Source organism: Pyrus communis, chromosome 11 (genome assembly GCF_963583255.1).
Source record: "Pyrus communis chromosome 11, drPyrComm1.1, whole genome shotgun sequence".
Classification (NCBI taxonomy): Eukaryota; Viridiplantae; Streptophyta; class Magnoliopsida; order Rosales; family Rosaceae; genus Pyrus; species Pyrus communis.
Window position 1 is genome coordinate 11292002 of NC_084813.1, and position 16113 is coordinate 11308114.

Consider the following 16113-nt stretch of genomic DNA (forward strand, 5'->3'; position numbering starts at 1 on the left):
AAGTGAGGGATCGTTCTAGACCGGGGATTAGGAGGGCTTGCTAAAACCTTCTAAATTGACTTAAAAACATAAAAACTAAATTAAAATACTCTTAACAAGACTACTATGACTCAGAATGGCTTTGAAAAAACTCAAATTGTCTAAAACAATCAAATTGACTCAAATAGAAGCTAGAACTTGATTTAGACGAATTTGCAAATGTTTATGACTCCAAAAGCTTAAAGATACAAAAAATAAAACAAATACGAATGATTAAAACTTAACAAAATAGAGGGGGGGAATTGTGTTTGGACGATATTAAATTAAAAAGACAGAATATAATTAAAGGCAAAATGTAAATATGAATGTGATGAAAATATGGATGATGGAATAGCCAAGGGGTTCTTCTCCACACATGTTACACTTGCAAACAAAATTGATTCTCAGTTGGTCTTTCGATAAGTTGTGAAACTCAATGCTCCAAGTTAATTAGATCCGCTTAGATTAACTTTCAGATTTCCCTAAATTCGTTGGATTGAATGGAATACGCATTACAACCAAATTATTCTTAATCAAAGTCCCTAACTATGGAATACGCATGATAGAGACATTTAACCAAGATCATTAAGTTCAACGGAAATCATAAACATCGACGAGGCATTCGTTACTATGGAATACGCATGAAACTTATGCCAAGAATTCGTTTAACGCACTTATATTCTAGCGTCATATTTATGCATGAAAATTAAGCTTGCAATCTCAATGAACATACATAAATAAGTTATCAATCAAACAGTTAAACGAATTGAATCCACAACTTATGAAATTCCAACCAAACGTAATCAATTCAAATTGCAAATATAAACATAGTTTCGAATCACCCCCTAGCTAAAGGGGGGTTTAGTTCCTCATAACTTTGAAATCAAAGAAACACCTAAACATTCCAACAACTCAAACGTGAATTGTATGAACGTTTAGGCACTCTTCTCTTCCCTTCTCATACGTACAAAACAAAGAGAATTAAATTTAAACTTTGAAATCAAAGAAACACCTAAACATTCCAACAACTCAAACTTGAATTGTATGAACGTTTAAGCACTCTTTTCTTCCTCGTTGTTGTAGCACAAGGTCTAAGGTGAGCTTAAGGGCTTTAGGTGTATGTGGAATGGAGTAGGGAGTGGTTGGAGATGGAAGAATGAAGAGAAAATATGCAGAAAATGAAATGGGACTCACGGCAATGGAATGGTATTTGTGTTGTGTGAAGTGTTGTGAATGGAAAAATATGAGATATGAATTGAATGGGTGCAAGGGTATTTATAGGAGTAGTGGAGGGAACATATGGTTGTTTGTTTAAGATGCAAGTGGCTAATTAATGATGGAAAAGTATGTGATTTAAAGGATGCAAAGTGAATGAATCATGAATCATTGTGGATGAAAGGTGGAAGTGCATGTGTTGATGACTAGGTTAGTGGGTGGAAATATGAAAATGGCATATAGGAATGGGAGCTCACGGTTTGAATGTGTAAAGTGTGTGTGAATGCATGTGAAGATGCAATAAATAATGCATGTAGGGTTAGAGAGGGAGAATGTGGTGAAATGATGAAGTAGGAAGGTGGAAATGCATGTGAGATGTTTGGAAAGGAATAAAGAATGAATGGTGGAAATGTGAGTGAATGATGTGCATGTGTGAGAATGCATGTGAGTTAAAGAGGGAGAATGTGGTGAAATGATGAAGTAGGAAGGTGGAAATGCATGTGAGATGTTTGGAAAGGAATAAAGAATGAATGGTGGAAATGTGAGTGAATGATGTGCATGTGTGAGAATGCATGTGGAATTAAGAGGAGTATGGAAGTGAAATAAATGAATGATATGTTAAGTGATAAGTGAATGATATGTGGTGAGTGATAAGTGAATGGTTTGATAAGTGATCAATGAATTAGTTTAAAGGGCTAGGGTTTAAGTACATAGAATGGGCCTAAAATAGGTTGGTTTGTATGGCATAATGTGTTTGATTGGGCTAGAGCCATTGTTTTGTGTCTTCAAGTGCATACAAGGCCTTCAAATTCGTCCATTCTCTTGGCTCCATGGATAAGCTATCCAATCCATGCCCAAAAATGCTCCAAATGGCCTCAAAATGCACTTTCTTGCTCCCTAGGCCCTTAGAACCTGAAAACACACAAAAGAAGCATAAAGGACTAAAATAACGAGAGAAACATAACGTAAATGCACGAGAACAAGCCATTTAAGTCGCATGAATATGCTCCTATCAGCAAATATCAGGGGGGAGAGATTATGCCGTAACCTACCATTCAACCATTGGAGTTTTTGGAGTTCTTTCTATCCTTGTTAGTTTTAATGTTTATTTTAGATTGTTTTTCAGTTATGTTGAACATGTGTAACTAAATTTCTTTTTAGCTAGAGGTGAATTCAAAGCCATGATCATGTGTTTTATATAGATTGATTACATCCAGTTATTGTTTCATAAAATATGAATGCGATTTACTTATTTGTTTTATAGAAAACTTATCCTTGTATGTTTATTAAGGATGCATACTTAGTTTGCATGCGGAGATTTGATGCTAGAATATAAGGGAATTTCACCTGATCGTTATGAACTTATATTTGCAACTAGTAAAAGTCACTAGTCATGATTGAGTTAAGTAAATTTTTGGTAGGAGTATCATGCTTTTCATAGTTACGAATGCTTATGATTTTCACAAAACTTAATGATCTTTGAGATGTATCTCTATCATGCTTTTCTTAGTTAGGGAACTTGAGAAGAATAATTTGGTTGCGTCGCTAAGTCGAATTCAATGAACCTAGGAAAATCTGAGAGTTAATTTGTGCAGTTCATAGTTAATTTGGGGCATTGTCATTCATGGTTTATAGAAATAATAACTGGAAATCGATTCGTATGCATATGTTTCATGTGTGGAGAACAATACTCTAGCTAGCCTTTCACCTATATCTCATACAAGACCTAATTCGTTTGCTGCAATTTACTTTATTTTTATTAAAATTCGTCCAAAAATCACCCCATTCATTGTTTTGTTTTTAGTTTAATTTAGTTTTCAGTTTTATAAGTTTAATTTGTGTTGATTAGCATCACTTATAATCCCCAGAATAGAACAATCCCTACTTACTCATACTACGATTGCATAATTTATAGGGTCTAATTGCATGTTAGTGTTTACCACGTCAACGATCGCCACCGCCATGGACTTTCACCATAAGTACCTCTGCTCTAAGGTGAAGGGAGTCTGTGATTCCCTTGCAGCTCTTGAAACCCAGCACACTAACCTCCAGAAATCATTCGACAGTATGAATAGCTCAACCTCGGCTTTCCAAAATGCAATGTCATCCCAGCTCGTAGCTTTTCAGTCCTTGATGCTCGAAGAACTCTATCAACTGAAGTCGGGCCTCCCCTTCGCCCAACCAACTGCTTCACCCATCTCAACCCCAACCCCGGTGACCAGTCGACCATCCACAACCACTCCCACAACTTCATTCTACTCCCTGTTCTTACCCCCAACCCACCATTTTTGGGTCTGGCTCTCTCTCACCCCCATTCACCAAGTCTGGCCCCCTACCCCTTTTTTGGCATTAACATGCACCACCCCATCCCCCACAACCATCACCAGCCGCCCAACCCATTCCCAACACCACACCACATCTTCTTCAAATTTTCCCCAAACCCCAACTCTCTCATACCCATCCACCCATATTCCTTTTATATACTTCCCTCCACAGTGCCATTTCCAGTGACTCCCAACCCATATCACCAGCCTTTCAATTTTAAGGCCATTAAAATAGAATTACCTCGATTTAATGGGGATGATCCTTATGGGTGGCTAATAATGGCATAAAGGTACCTAGACTACTATGAGGTACTACCACATCAGTGGGTTCTGGTAGCAACTTGTAACTTTGGGGCTAATGCCTCTATTTGGATGTGTGGCTTCGAACAGCGGTATGGCTAAGATAACTAGAGTCTCTTCATGGATTTATTATTTCAGAGATTTGGGGGAAGGAGTGATCGAGCAAATATCGAATCACAACTCACTCATATCCAACAGAGAAGCTCAGTCGATGATTACATAGTTGAGTTTACAAAACTTTCTTGCCGAGTGATTGATTGGACTGAAAACCAACTAAAACATGTTTTCCTTGGTGGCCTACATGATGATATCCATCATGATGTCCTCACTCTCAAACCTGAATCTCTTCACCAAGCCCAGAAATTATCAAAAAAATTTTAAACAAAAAAATAAGCTGAACGCTTATTCCGCCTTAGCTTTTCTCGCCAACTCAAATCCCCATCTTTTTCCAGACCCTACTTTCCCACCACCACCTTCCAAGGCAACTTCCCTTCCCCACAAACCCATAACCCCAATGTTGCCTCCAAACACCTAACCCTTGCTGAGGTCCAAGAAAAAATACGAAAGAAAGAGTGCTTCCATTTCACCGAACCCCATGTTCTTGGACACAAATGTAAAACCCCTATGATTGTGTTGTTGGACATTGAGAACCTAGATGATGATCACACTGAATTCCATGATTGCAATGCCGAGGAAAAACCCCCCATTGACCCCCTTTGCCACATGTTGGAGTTATTCTCCATTCTGGGATGCAATATTGGCCTTCCTATGCATTTGACTGGCTCAATTAACTCAACACCTTGATAGGAGCATTTTCATGCGACTTAAATGGCTTGTTCTCGTGCATTTACGTTATGTTTCTTTAGTTATTTTAGTACTTTAAGCTATTTTCGTGTGTTTGTAGGTCGAAAGGGCTAAAGGAGCAAAAAGATGCATTTTGGAGACTTTTGGAGCACTTTTGGGCTAAGGACGGATAGCTTATGCTTGAAGCCAAAGTGTTGGACGAAATTGAAGACCTAATTGGAGCCAAAGTGTTGGAACCTTGTTCTCTTTAGTTTTAGGACATTTAAACCTTTCCTAATCCCAATCATGCCATGCATAACACACATCCATTCTAACACATTGTCATTGCACATGCATTTCCTTCATTAGTTAACCCACATGCACTTATCACTTATCATCACCACATATCATATCACTTATCACTTATCACTTAACATATCATCCACCTACTTCACCTACAACATCCACTTCACCTACAACATCCACCTACTTCACCTACAACATCCACCTACTTCACCTACAACATCCACTTCACCTACAACATCCACCTACTTCACCTACAAATGACATAGCCATATGTTCCCTCCACTACTCCTATAAATACCCTTGCATTCATTCATTCATGGACATCTCATTTTCATACACAACACATTACAAACACATTCTCCCTTCCCTAGCCGTGAGCTTCCCATCTCTCCCCTTATAATCCAAACACCATTTTTCCATTCCACACTTCCATCCCCCAAACCAACTATCCTTAGACCTTATGCTACAATAAAGAGGAAGAGAAGAGGGCCTAAACGTTCATACACTTCAAGTTTGAGTTGTTGGAATGTTTACGCGTTTCTTTGATTTCAATGTTTAAATTCAATTCTCTTTGTTTTGTAATATGAGGAATGGAAGAGAAGAGTGCCTAAACGTTCATACAATTCAAGTTTGAGTTGTTGGAATGTTTAGGTGTTTCTTTGATTTCAAAGTTATGAGGAACTAAACACTTTTTGGCTAGGGGTGATTTCAATACCATGATTATTTATGTGATATGAATTGATGAATTCCGGTTATGAACTCTTGATTCGTGAATGCAATTGGCTTAACTATTTGATGATTAACTTATTTGTGTTTGTTGATTGAGGGTCGACACTTAATTAGCATGCATAAATATGTGGCTAAAGTTTAAGGAGGTTTCACATAATCGTTACTAACTTATACTTGGAAGTAGTAAAGGTCGCTTGTCACGATCGCGTTAAGTTTAATTCTTAGCATGAGTAACATGATGTCATAGTTGCAAATGCTTTGTCAATGCTTATGGTTTTCATTATTCTTAATGATCTTCGATTGTATCTCTATTATGATGACATGTAGGGAACTTTTGAGAATGTTTTGGGTTGTCGAATGATGCCATCCAATCCAATAATATAAGGAAAATCTGAGGGTTAACTAGTGATGTCACGGTTAATTTGGGGCATTGTCGTTCATAATTCAATGAAGGAATAACTGGAAATTGATTCATATGCATAAATATCATGTGTAGAGAAAGAACCCTTAGCTAGCTTCCCATCCATTCATTTCCGTCAAATCCATATTTACAATTTGTTTTGTTTCCAAGTATTCATTTTAGTTTAAATTCGTCCAAATCCAATTCCCCCCTATTTCGTTGAAGTCTTAGTCTTAATCTTTCTTATTTTTAGTTTTGCTTTCTTCGAGCATTAAATAGTGTTTTATATTGTGTTTTTATGTTTTTAAGTCAATTTAGAAGGTTTTAGCAAGCCCTCCTAATCCCCGGTCTAGAACGATCCCTCACTTATCCATTCTACTACAATTGTCAAACGAGGGTTTAATTTGTGCGCGTATAAATCTCGCATCAAATTTTGGTGCCGTTGCCGGGGATTAGCAACTTTGCTAATCCCTTGGTTCTTTTCTTTTTTTTGGTTTAGTTGTTTTCGTTTTAGTTTCTAACTTAGTGTTGTTTTCTTTGTTTGTTGTTACTTTTGATATTTGATTTAGTTCTCTTTCTTTGATTTTAGGTACTAGAGAAGTAAGATATGGATTTTGCTAGCATTCAAGCTCAATTGGCAAATCTTACTTCTAAATTGTTGCCGTATGCCGAAAGGACCACAATGCAGAGTGTCCCTACATTTGGTGCTTCATATAGGCAAGGATTTCAAGCCAATCAATGTCCACAAGGAGATTGGAGGGATCATTCAAACTCTATATGGTGGGAAGATCAACAAGTTCAACGTGAAGCATATTGGCAACCATATGAGGAGTTCTATTCAAGACCTATGCAGCCACCACAACTTCATATGCAATATGCTCAATTAAATTCAAGTTCGCCAATAGATTATATTCAAATTCTTAATGAAATAAATTCTTTGGCGCAGGGGTCACAAAATCAAGCCAAGGAGGCTCAACAAGAAGCATATTGGCAACCATATGAGGAGTTCAATACAACACCTATGCAGCCACCACAACCTCCCCCACAACAATTCCAATCAAGTTCAAGTATGTCCATGGATAATGATAAAAATTTTCAATTACTAACCTCTTTGACGCAGGACGAACAAAATCAAGACAAGAAGTTGGGTAAATTGGACGAGCAATTTGGGCAGATTATGGAGTTCATGAAACAAATTCAAGAGCAAAGTGAACTTTCCAACTCAACTATTGAAAACTCGAAGGAAGATTTTGAAATCCATAATGCTATCACTTTGGGAAGTGCTATGGAGGTTGGAGCTGACCTAAAAATGTCCAAACATAGCCTAGAAGTGGATGAACAGCTGTTAATTGAGGAGGAGAAAGAAGACATGCACACGGCAAGGGTAGAACAACCCTTGCCGCAGCCCCCTAAGCCCTCTAAACCACCCACCACCAGTAAGGACGTCCCAATTCCATGTTATTCTGATGTTATTCCACCCAATGTCCCTTTTCCTAGCAGGTTTTTGATTCCCAACCAAGAAGAGAGTAAAAAGGACATCGTGGAAGCCTTCCCAAAGGAGCAAAATGCTATTCAAATTCTTGGTGCAACACAGCAAGTTTTAGATGGTGTTGAATTCTTCAAAGGACTTTGTACACCAAGAAGAATGATTCAAGAGAAGGTAGTGGCTGGAAAAGATGTAGAAGGCATCAAAGAGGACATATTTGAAACCACAATTCCCAAGGAAGTTGGATTTTATGACACAGGACAAGTCATAACTTTCGAAGGGGTGTTTATTCTGGAGTTCATTTTGGAGCACACAGGTAAGCCGCCTCCCCGAATTTCAATTTTCTTTTATACTAACATGTGGTTAATGATTCAGGCACCCAATCTGGAATTTAAACTATTATCGGATCATTTCAAGTATCACCGCCCATTCAAAGATAAATTCCATGCCGTTTGATTTTATTTATGTGTAAAAAAAAAAAAAAAAAAAAAAAAAAAAAAAAAAAAAAAAAGATACTAAACATGGAGAAAGGTGGAGCTTCACAAAGGTTGTTTACGTGAAGCCCCACTACGAGGCGCAGAAGCGGAAGGCGCAGAAGCGGGAGGCATCGGAGCGGAAGCCATCGGAGCGGGAGGCATCGGAGCTAGAGCATTCCAGGCCTCAATACTTGGCCAAGCGCTGGATGACCCAGGAAAAAGGTGCCTCTGGAGATAAGACGCAAGCCTTTGACGGTCATTGTGAATTCGACCCTCAGATTCTTGCAGCTCATCAAGCTTCCTCTTCATGCCCGTCGAATAGTTGTTGGCAAGTACGTGCAAACTTCTATTCTCATGCTTAAGCAGTTTGATCTCCTGCTTGAGACTTTCCACCTCTGCCATCAATGATTCCACCTGACGGGAGCGGGCAAGCAGGCGTTGGCCCATGTTGGACACAGAACTCGCACACTGAACACTAAGTGCAAGGGACTCTTGAACGGCCAACTCATCGGACCGTCCTGACAGCAGCCTACTATCTTTTGGTGTGAGGAGGTTCCTAGCTACTATTGTAGCTGTTATGGCGTCCTGCATCACAGAGTCTTCACCTGAAAGAGGACCGTTAGAAGATAAGAAAGAAGGGCGCCATACGTTACCTTGACGCGGCGCGCCCGTATCACTGCTAAGGCTCAATTCCAAGCTAAGGTTCGATGAGTTTGCCATTTTTCAAAAGTGTTCAAAGAGAAGGGATGGAGTTAAATTTCAAAGGGCCGGAGTCAATTTTCAAGAATGGGAAATCTTCAGAGTGTGTTTGTTGTGGTGATCGATAGCTCAATAAAAAAGCCAAGGCGACGCGTCCACCAATTCAAAAAGCCAGAATTTCCGGCGTAATTTAGGCGACGCTTTCTCGGCTTTTCAGAAGGCGCGTTCAACTTTGTCAAAAGATTTCTTCTTTTCAGACAACACGTGGAGGCCATCATCGCAACTACACATCTTTAGCCGACAAGCGCAAAGTTCGGTGACGCTTTCTCAGCTTTTCAGAAGACGCGTGCAGCTTTGTCAAAAGGAGCCGCATCTGCACTACCATGTGTCGTTCAGAAAGCGAAGGGGCGTCGTTCAGAAAGCGAAGGGGCGTCGTTCAGAAATCGAAGGGGCGCCTGCTCAGAAATCGAAGAGGCGTGTTCAGAGATCGAAGAGGCGCCATTATTTCAAAAAGCCGGATTTGCGGGATCAAAACGTTTGTCGACAAAGGTAAAAAGTACCACCACTTGATATTATCTCTATATATGTCGACCTTCGTCTTTTATGGCAGGGCAAACCTGAAGAAAATGCCCAACTCTCCCTCACCTCTGAGGGCGCACTCCCAGCAAAGCCTTTCGAAATACTCAATTCTTTCTTCTTCCCCAAAGATGATACCAGATGCCTGGAGTACATATGACCCAGGAGGAAGCAGCACAACAAATACATGTGCTGATTCATTCACCGCTTCTTCAAAAGCAAAGGTATCTCATATCATCAAGGTCAAAAGCAAAAGTATCTCATATCATGCTCTTTCCCTGTCTTTTTCTTTGTCCTTGTTCTTACTCGCATGGCAAAGTAAAAGAAGCAATCAGCCGGCACTTGGAGTCAGTCTTCCGATCTGGAGCCAACTGCCTGGAATCTATTCCTGATTGCTTACCTAGCGTTGCTCTCGAGTAGTCATCTTCAACGGTTGATACACTTCCGGAGAAGGGACCACTTCTGCAAAGGGGAGCGAGTAAGGCAAGTGAAAATGATACATTGAAGTATGTGGAGACAAACATAGGCTGAGTTATCCTCCAACCCTTTTCAATACGAATTGGAAAGATTGAACAAAGAAACAGACCAAAGGAGTAAGCTCAGACCTTCGGGGGAGACCAAAAGAATCCTGCTGCCCAGTTCAAGAGTAGCACAAAGGAAAATCAACGATGGGAGGAGCCCCTGTGGAATCAACAACATCAAGCCTCAATGAAATCAACAAGGAGAAGATGGAATTTACATTCCACAACCAGATTTGCGTCTCTAAACTCTTCTCTTTGTTATTTACATTCTGCCATGTTTAGTATGTTTAAATGCTTTTTGTGTGTTTACTTATGCTTTGTATGATTTTAAGCTTAAAACATTGAGGACAATGTTTGATTTAAGTGTGGGGGTAACTAATGTTGTTAATGCAAATTCGTGGGATTTTATCGCCCATAACTTTAAAGGTTGTTCCTTACTGTTTTAAGGTGTTTTTAAGATGTTTTAGAGTGTTTTAGTATGTTTTGTTTTTATAAATCCGAAAATCACATAAAAATTTGAAAAACATGTTTTGAAAAACCTAAAAAGAGTGTTTTGAGTCGTTTTTGTGTGTTTGTGTCTTAGGGTACCTTCCAACACAATGATGAGGATTTGGTTTGTAATTGCATGACTGTTAAAGAGAATTATAAACATGGATGAAAGTTTGATTTACTCTTGGTATATGTTTGGTTATGGTTATAATGTATGACTTCACATGCAATCATAAAAGAAAAATTCGTTTTTGTAACATGCTTGAAGGAAGGAACTCAAACAAACGCTACAACCCTGTGAGACTCGAGCCATTACTTTCTTTGGAGAGTTATTTTCTGTGATTCTTTGTTTTCTAAAGTTGTTGCATGATCTCATTATTCCTTGCTTGGTTGCTACTTAGAATGCAATTGTATCATGATAGAACTAAATGCTAGAACTTATATCCGTTTCATTCAAAGCATGATATTGATTGCATAACATATATCAAGATGAAGTTGTGTAGTTGCCACCATAGCCAAATAGCCTTACTTCCCATATTTCGTATATATTGTAAGTCTTAACCCCGTTGAGCCTCGTTTAACCTATTTTCTTTGCTAACCACATCAACCCTTACCTAGCCTAGATTAGGACCATCCGTACCCTTGTTCTTAAAAGATAGTGAGCATGACTTAAATGAATTCCTTTTGAGTACATTATGAAAGAAAATGAGTGTGGGGGAGAGAATGTTTTGTTCTTAAGCGTTTATGTATGTTTTGAGAAAAAAAAAAAAAAAAAAAAAAAAAAAAAATGTGTTAAAAATATATGTAAAAGAAAAACAGAAAAGAAAAGAAAGAAAGGAAAAAGAACTTGTTCCCCCTTGATCAAAAGTTGAGTTTTCATTCAAAAGTGATTTCTACGTTAATTCAAATGCTTTGCTCGCTATTTCTTTGAGAACCTTTGTTTTCCATATACCTTCTTTAGCCAAACACCTTTAGCCCCGTTACACCCCTTTGACTTCTATCTTGATCGTTATGTGTTTAATAATGTGGAGTTTGGAATTGATATGAGCTTATGGAATCACTGGTTCTCATTCTAAGTAGTAGCATTCCATTCATGAGATCATATTCATGTCGTTATCGTAAATTCAGAAAATGCTTTCCTTGTTATAACATATGTGAGTGTTCGTCTACATGTTTACATCAATCTTCTCACATATAACTAGTGTAGGGTGTGTAGTCAGAAAATCTATGTGAAAATAGAGTGCATTCTAGTAAGGAATTGAGGGAATTCTCTAAGGCATGTTACTACATTCAAAACATGGTTTTAAATGCTTAATTGTGAACTAGTATGTGGTGACTATGAGTAAGAATGTACTTAAGTGTAAAAATGGCTAAAATCTGTGGGAATAATGATTTTTAACTTGTCATGTGCTTTGGAAATCCCTGAGACGTTTGTTGGAAGGTTTAGGTTGTGTTTTACTTGTTCATTTTGTTTTGTTTCTGGTTTCTTTTGTTTTGTTTTGCTCGAGGACTAGCAAAGATAAGTGTGGGGGTATTTGATAGGAGCATTTTCATGCGACTTAAATGGCTTGTTCTCGTGCATTTACGTTATGTTTCTTTAGTTATTTTAGTACTTTAAGCTATTTTCGTGTGTTTGTAGGTCGAAAGGGCTAAAGGAGCAAAAAGATGCATTTTGGAGACTTTTGGAGCACTTTTGGGCTAAGGACGGATAGCTTATGCTTGAAGCCAAAGTGTTGGACGAAATTGAAGACCTAATTGGAGCCAAAGTGTTGGAACCTTGTTCTCTTTAGTTTTAGGACATTTAAACCTTTCCTAATCCCAATCATGCCATGCATAACACACATCCATTCTAACACATTGTCATTGCACATGCATTTCCTTCATTAGTTAACCCACATGCACTTATCACTTATCATCACCACATATCATATCACTTATCACTTATCACTTAACATATCATCCACCTACTTCACCTACAACATCCACTTCACCTACAACATCCACCTACTTCACCTACAACATCCACCTACTTCACCTACAACATCCACTTCACCTACAACATCCACCTACTTCACCTACAAATGACATAGCCATATGTTCCCTCCACTACTCCTATAAATACCCTTGCATTCATTCATTCATGGACATCTCATTTTCATACACAACACATTACAAACACATTCTCCCTTCCCTAGCCGTGAGCTTCCCATCTCTCCCCTTATAATCCAAACACCATTTTTCCATTCCACACTTCCATCCCCCAAACCAATTATCCCTAGACCTTATGCTATTGTGCCGCAACAAAGAAGGAGAAAGAAGAGAGGAGAAGCCTTGGACGTTTTGGCTATTCAAGCTTGGATTGTTGGAGCGTTTCTAGGTGTATTCAATCTTTGTTTTCAATGTTTAATTTATATTCTCTTTGTTTTGTTGTAAACATGAGGAGCTAAACTTGTTTTAGCTAGGGGAGACTTTGAAACCATGATTATATTTGCAATATGAATTGATTAATTCCAGTTGTGATTTCATAAATTGTGAATGCAATTTACTTAACCGTTTGATGGATAACTTATTCTTGTTTGTTGATTAAGGGTGCACACTTAGTTTGCATGCATGAATTTGGGGCTAGAATATAAGGGAGTTTCACATAATCGTTACAAACTTATATTCACAAGTAGTTAAGGTTGTTTTCACAATCATGTTAAGTAAATTCCTAGCATGAGTATCATGATGTCATAGTTACAAGTGCTTTGTCAATACTTATGATTTTCATAGAACGTAATGATCTTTGATTGTATCTCTATTATGATGTCATGTAGGGGACTTTTGAAGAATGCTTTGGGTTGTCGTATGATGTCATCCAATCCAATAACTTAAGGAAAATCTGAGGGTTAATTAGTGATGTCACGGTTAATCTAGGGTGTTGAGGTTCATGGTTTATCGAAAAGCAACTGGAAATCAATTTGTATGCAAGTGTGTCATGTGTGGAGAAGGACCCTCTAGCTAGCTAATCACCCATCCATATCCCCAAATTCGTCCAAAGTTTACTTAAGTCTTTTAGTTACTTGTTTTTCTTTTAAATTCGTCAAAAACCTAATCCCCTTTATTTAGTTGTGTCAAATCTGTCCTAATTGTGAGTTTGAGTGTTTTTGAGTCAAAACCAATTCTATTTTCGTCCAAGTCAAGTCCTAGAGTCTAAATTGAGTCTTTTTTATTGTTTTGAGTTGTTTTGAGTCTTTTAAGTTTGTTTTGAGTCATACAAGTTTAGTTAAGAGTCTTTTGATTTTGTTTACGTGTTTTGAAGTATATTTTTACATCTTTGAGTCAGTTTTCATTAGATTAGCAATCCCTCCTAATCCCCGGTCCAGAACGATCCCTACTTATACATATACTACAATTGTCAAAAAGAGGGTTTAATTTGTGTGCGTATAAATATCGCATCACACCTATCAGGGTCTTAATCTATTATGGAGCTGCTTGCAACTTGCTGCGGGTTGACGTATCACAGCAATTAGCCTTGCCTATTGAGCAGATCACCCCCGTGCCATTTACAACAACATCAGATAACCAAATCACAGCCAACATGCGGGTCCATAATGTGAACATAATGTTCTAAGACTACACCATTACTGGATCATTTCTCTTATTAAACATACCTGGCTATGATTTAATATTGGGAACTGAATGGCTTGAATCTCTCAGCTATATAGGATGGCATTTCAAACACAAAACAATGCTCTTCATGGTGCAAGGCACGACCTACACCCTCCAAGGCCTTATTACAGCCCAACCAACAATTCATCCTTGCCAATCAACCCAATATACCTATTCCTATACCCCACCACCACTCATACCCAATTCTCTCACAGAAAGCCCACTTTCCCCACCACCCACCTACCCCACCGACACCCACATCTCCCCACCACCTAATACACATCCTGCAATTACCTCCGTCATGTCCCAATACTCTAACCTTTTCACTCTTCCCCTCGGCCTACCCTCACCATTCCAAATTGATCACAAGATCCCCTTGATACCTAACACCAAAGCCATAAATGTCTGCCCATATTGTTATCCACGTTCACAGAAAGCAGAAATTGAAAGATAAGTGGAGGAGTTGCTTAATTCTAGTGTCACTCACAATAGCAACAGTCCATTTTCTTCACCTATTCTCTTGGTCAAAAAGAAAGAAGAGTCATGGTGCCTTTGTATTAATTACAGGGCACTTAATGTTGCCATCATCAAGGAACATTTTCCAATACCTATGGTAGATGAATTGCTAGATGAGCTACATGGCGCATCCATTTTTTCCAAGCTTGACCTCCAATCCAGCTATCACTAGATACGCATGTGCATAGAAGACATCGCCAAGATGGCCTTCCATACACACGATGGACACTTTAAATTCATGGTAATGACGTTTGGCCTATCAAATGCCCCATCTACTTTTCACGCTCTAATGGATTCAACCTTTCGTCTGTACTTATGTAAGTTTATCTTAGTTTTTTTTTTTTTTTTTTTTTTTTTAATTTTTTTTTTTTTTTATGATATACTAGTGTATAATCCTTCTTTGAACACTCACATCTCCCATTTGGAGCTTGTTTTCCAAATTTAATCAACACACAACTTGAAAGTGAAGCTCAACAAATGCTCATTTGGCCAACATAAAATTGATTACTTGGGCCACTCCATCTTGGGTTAAGGTGTTTCGGTGGACACTTCAAAAATTCAGGCAATCATCGATTGACCCCGCCTAACTTGCATCAAAAGCCTTCGAGGATTTTTGGGGTTGGCCGGTTATTACCGTAAATTTGTCAGGCATTACAGGTTGATAGCAAAGCCCTTAACAACCATGTTATAGTAGGGCAATTTCTCTTGGTCCCTAGAATCTGTTGTTGCCTTTGAGAAACTTAAACAGGCCTTGGCATCCACTCCAGTTTTGGCTCTTCCAGATTTCATCAACACATTTGTTGTGAAAACCGACGCATCAGACATCGGCATAGGAGTAGTTTATGTCAGGAGGGCCACCCAATTTCTTACCTTAGCAAAGCTTTATCAGGACGAAATCTTGCTCTCTCCACTTATGAAAAAGAGCTATTAACTATTGTCTTTACAGTCCAGCATTGGAGACCTTATTTGCTAGGTCAACAATTTCGAATTGTTACAGATCACAAGCCAGTCAAGTACTTCCTCGAGCAACGAATCATAACCCCACATCAACAGAAATGGCTTGTCAAACTTTTGGGGTATAACTATTCGGTGGAATACAGATTGAGGTCTCAAAATAGCACTACAGATGCTCTTTCACGCCAAGCCGAGTCAATGCCACTTATGGGGACTCTCCTCTCCCATCTTTGAATGTATCCCTACCTTCCAACAATCATATGCCACATACCATTCTATTAAAGATGTTTGGCCTGCATTGTTGACATCCCCGGATACAACCACTCACGGCTTTTCAATCCTTAATGGAGTCCTATATTACAAGAGAAGAATTTTCGTTCCTTCTACATCACATTGGCGCTCAAAAATACTCGAAGAATTTTAGTCTTCCCTACAGAGTGGGCACTATGTGTTCCTTCGGACCTATCATCGAGTTAAACGTAGCTTTTTTTGGCCTGGCATATGGCGAGACGTCAAGACATTTATTGCCCACTGCACCAAATGCCAGCGACAAAATCACGAAACCATCCACCCACTGGGTCTCTTGCAGCCATTACCAATTCCAACTGGCATTTGGCAGGATATTATTACCCTTGATTTCATCGACGGGTTGCCTTCATCCAATGGTTAC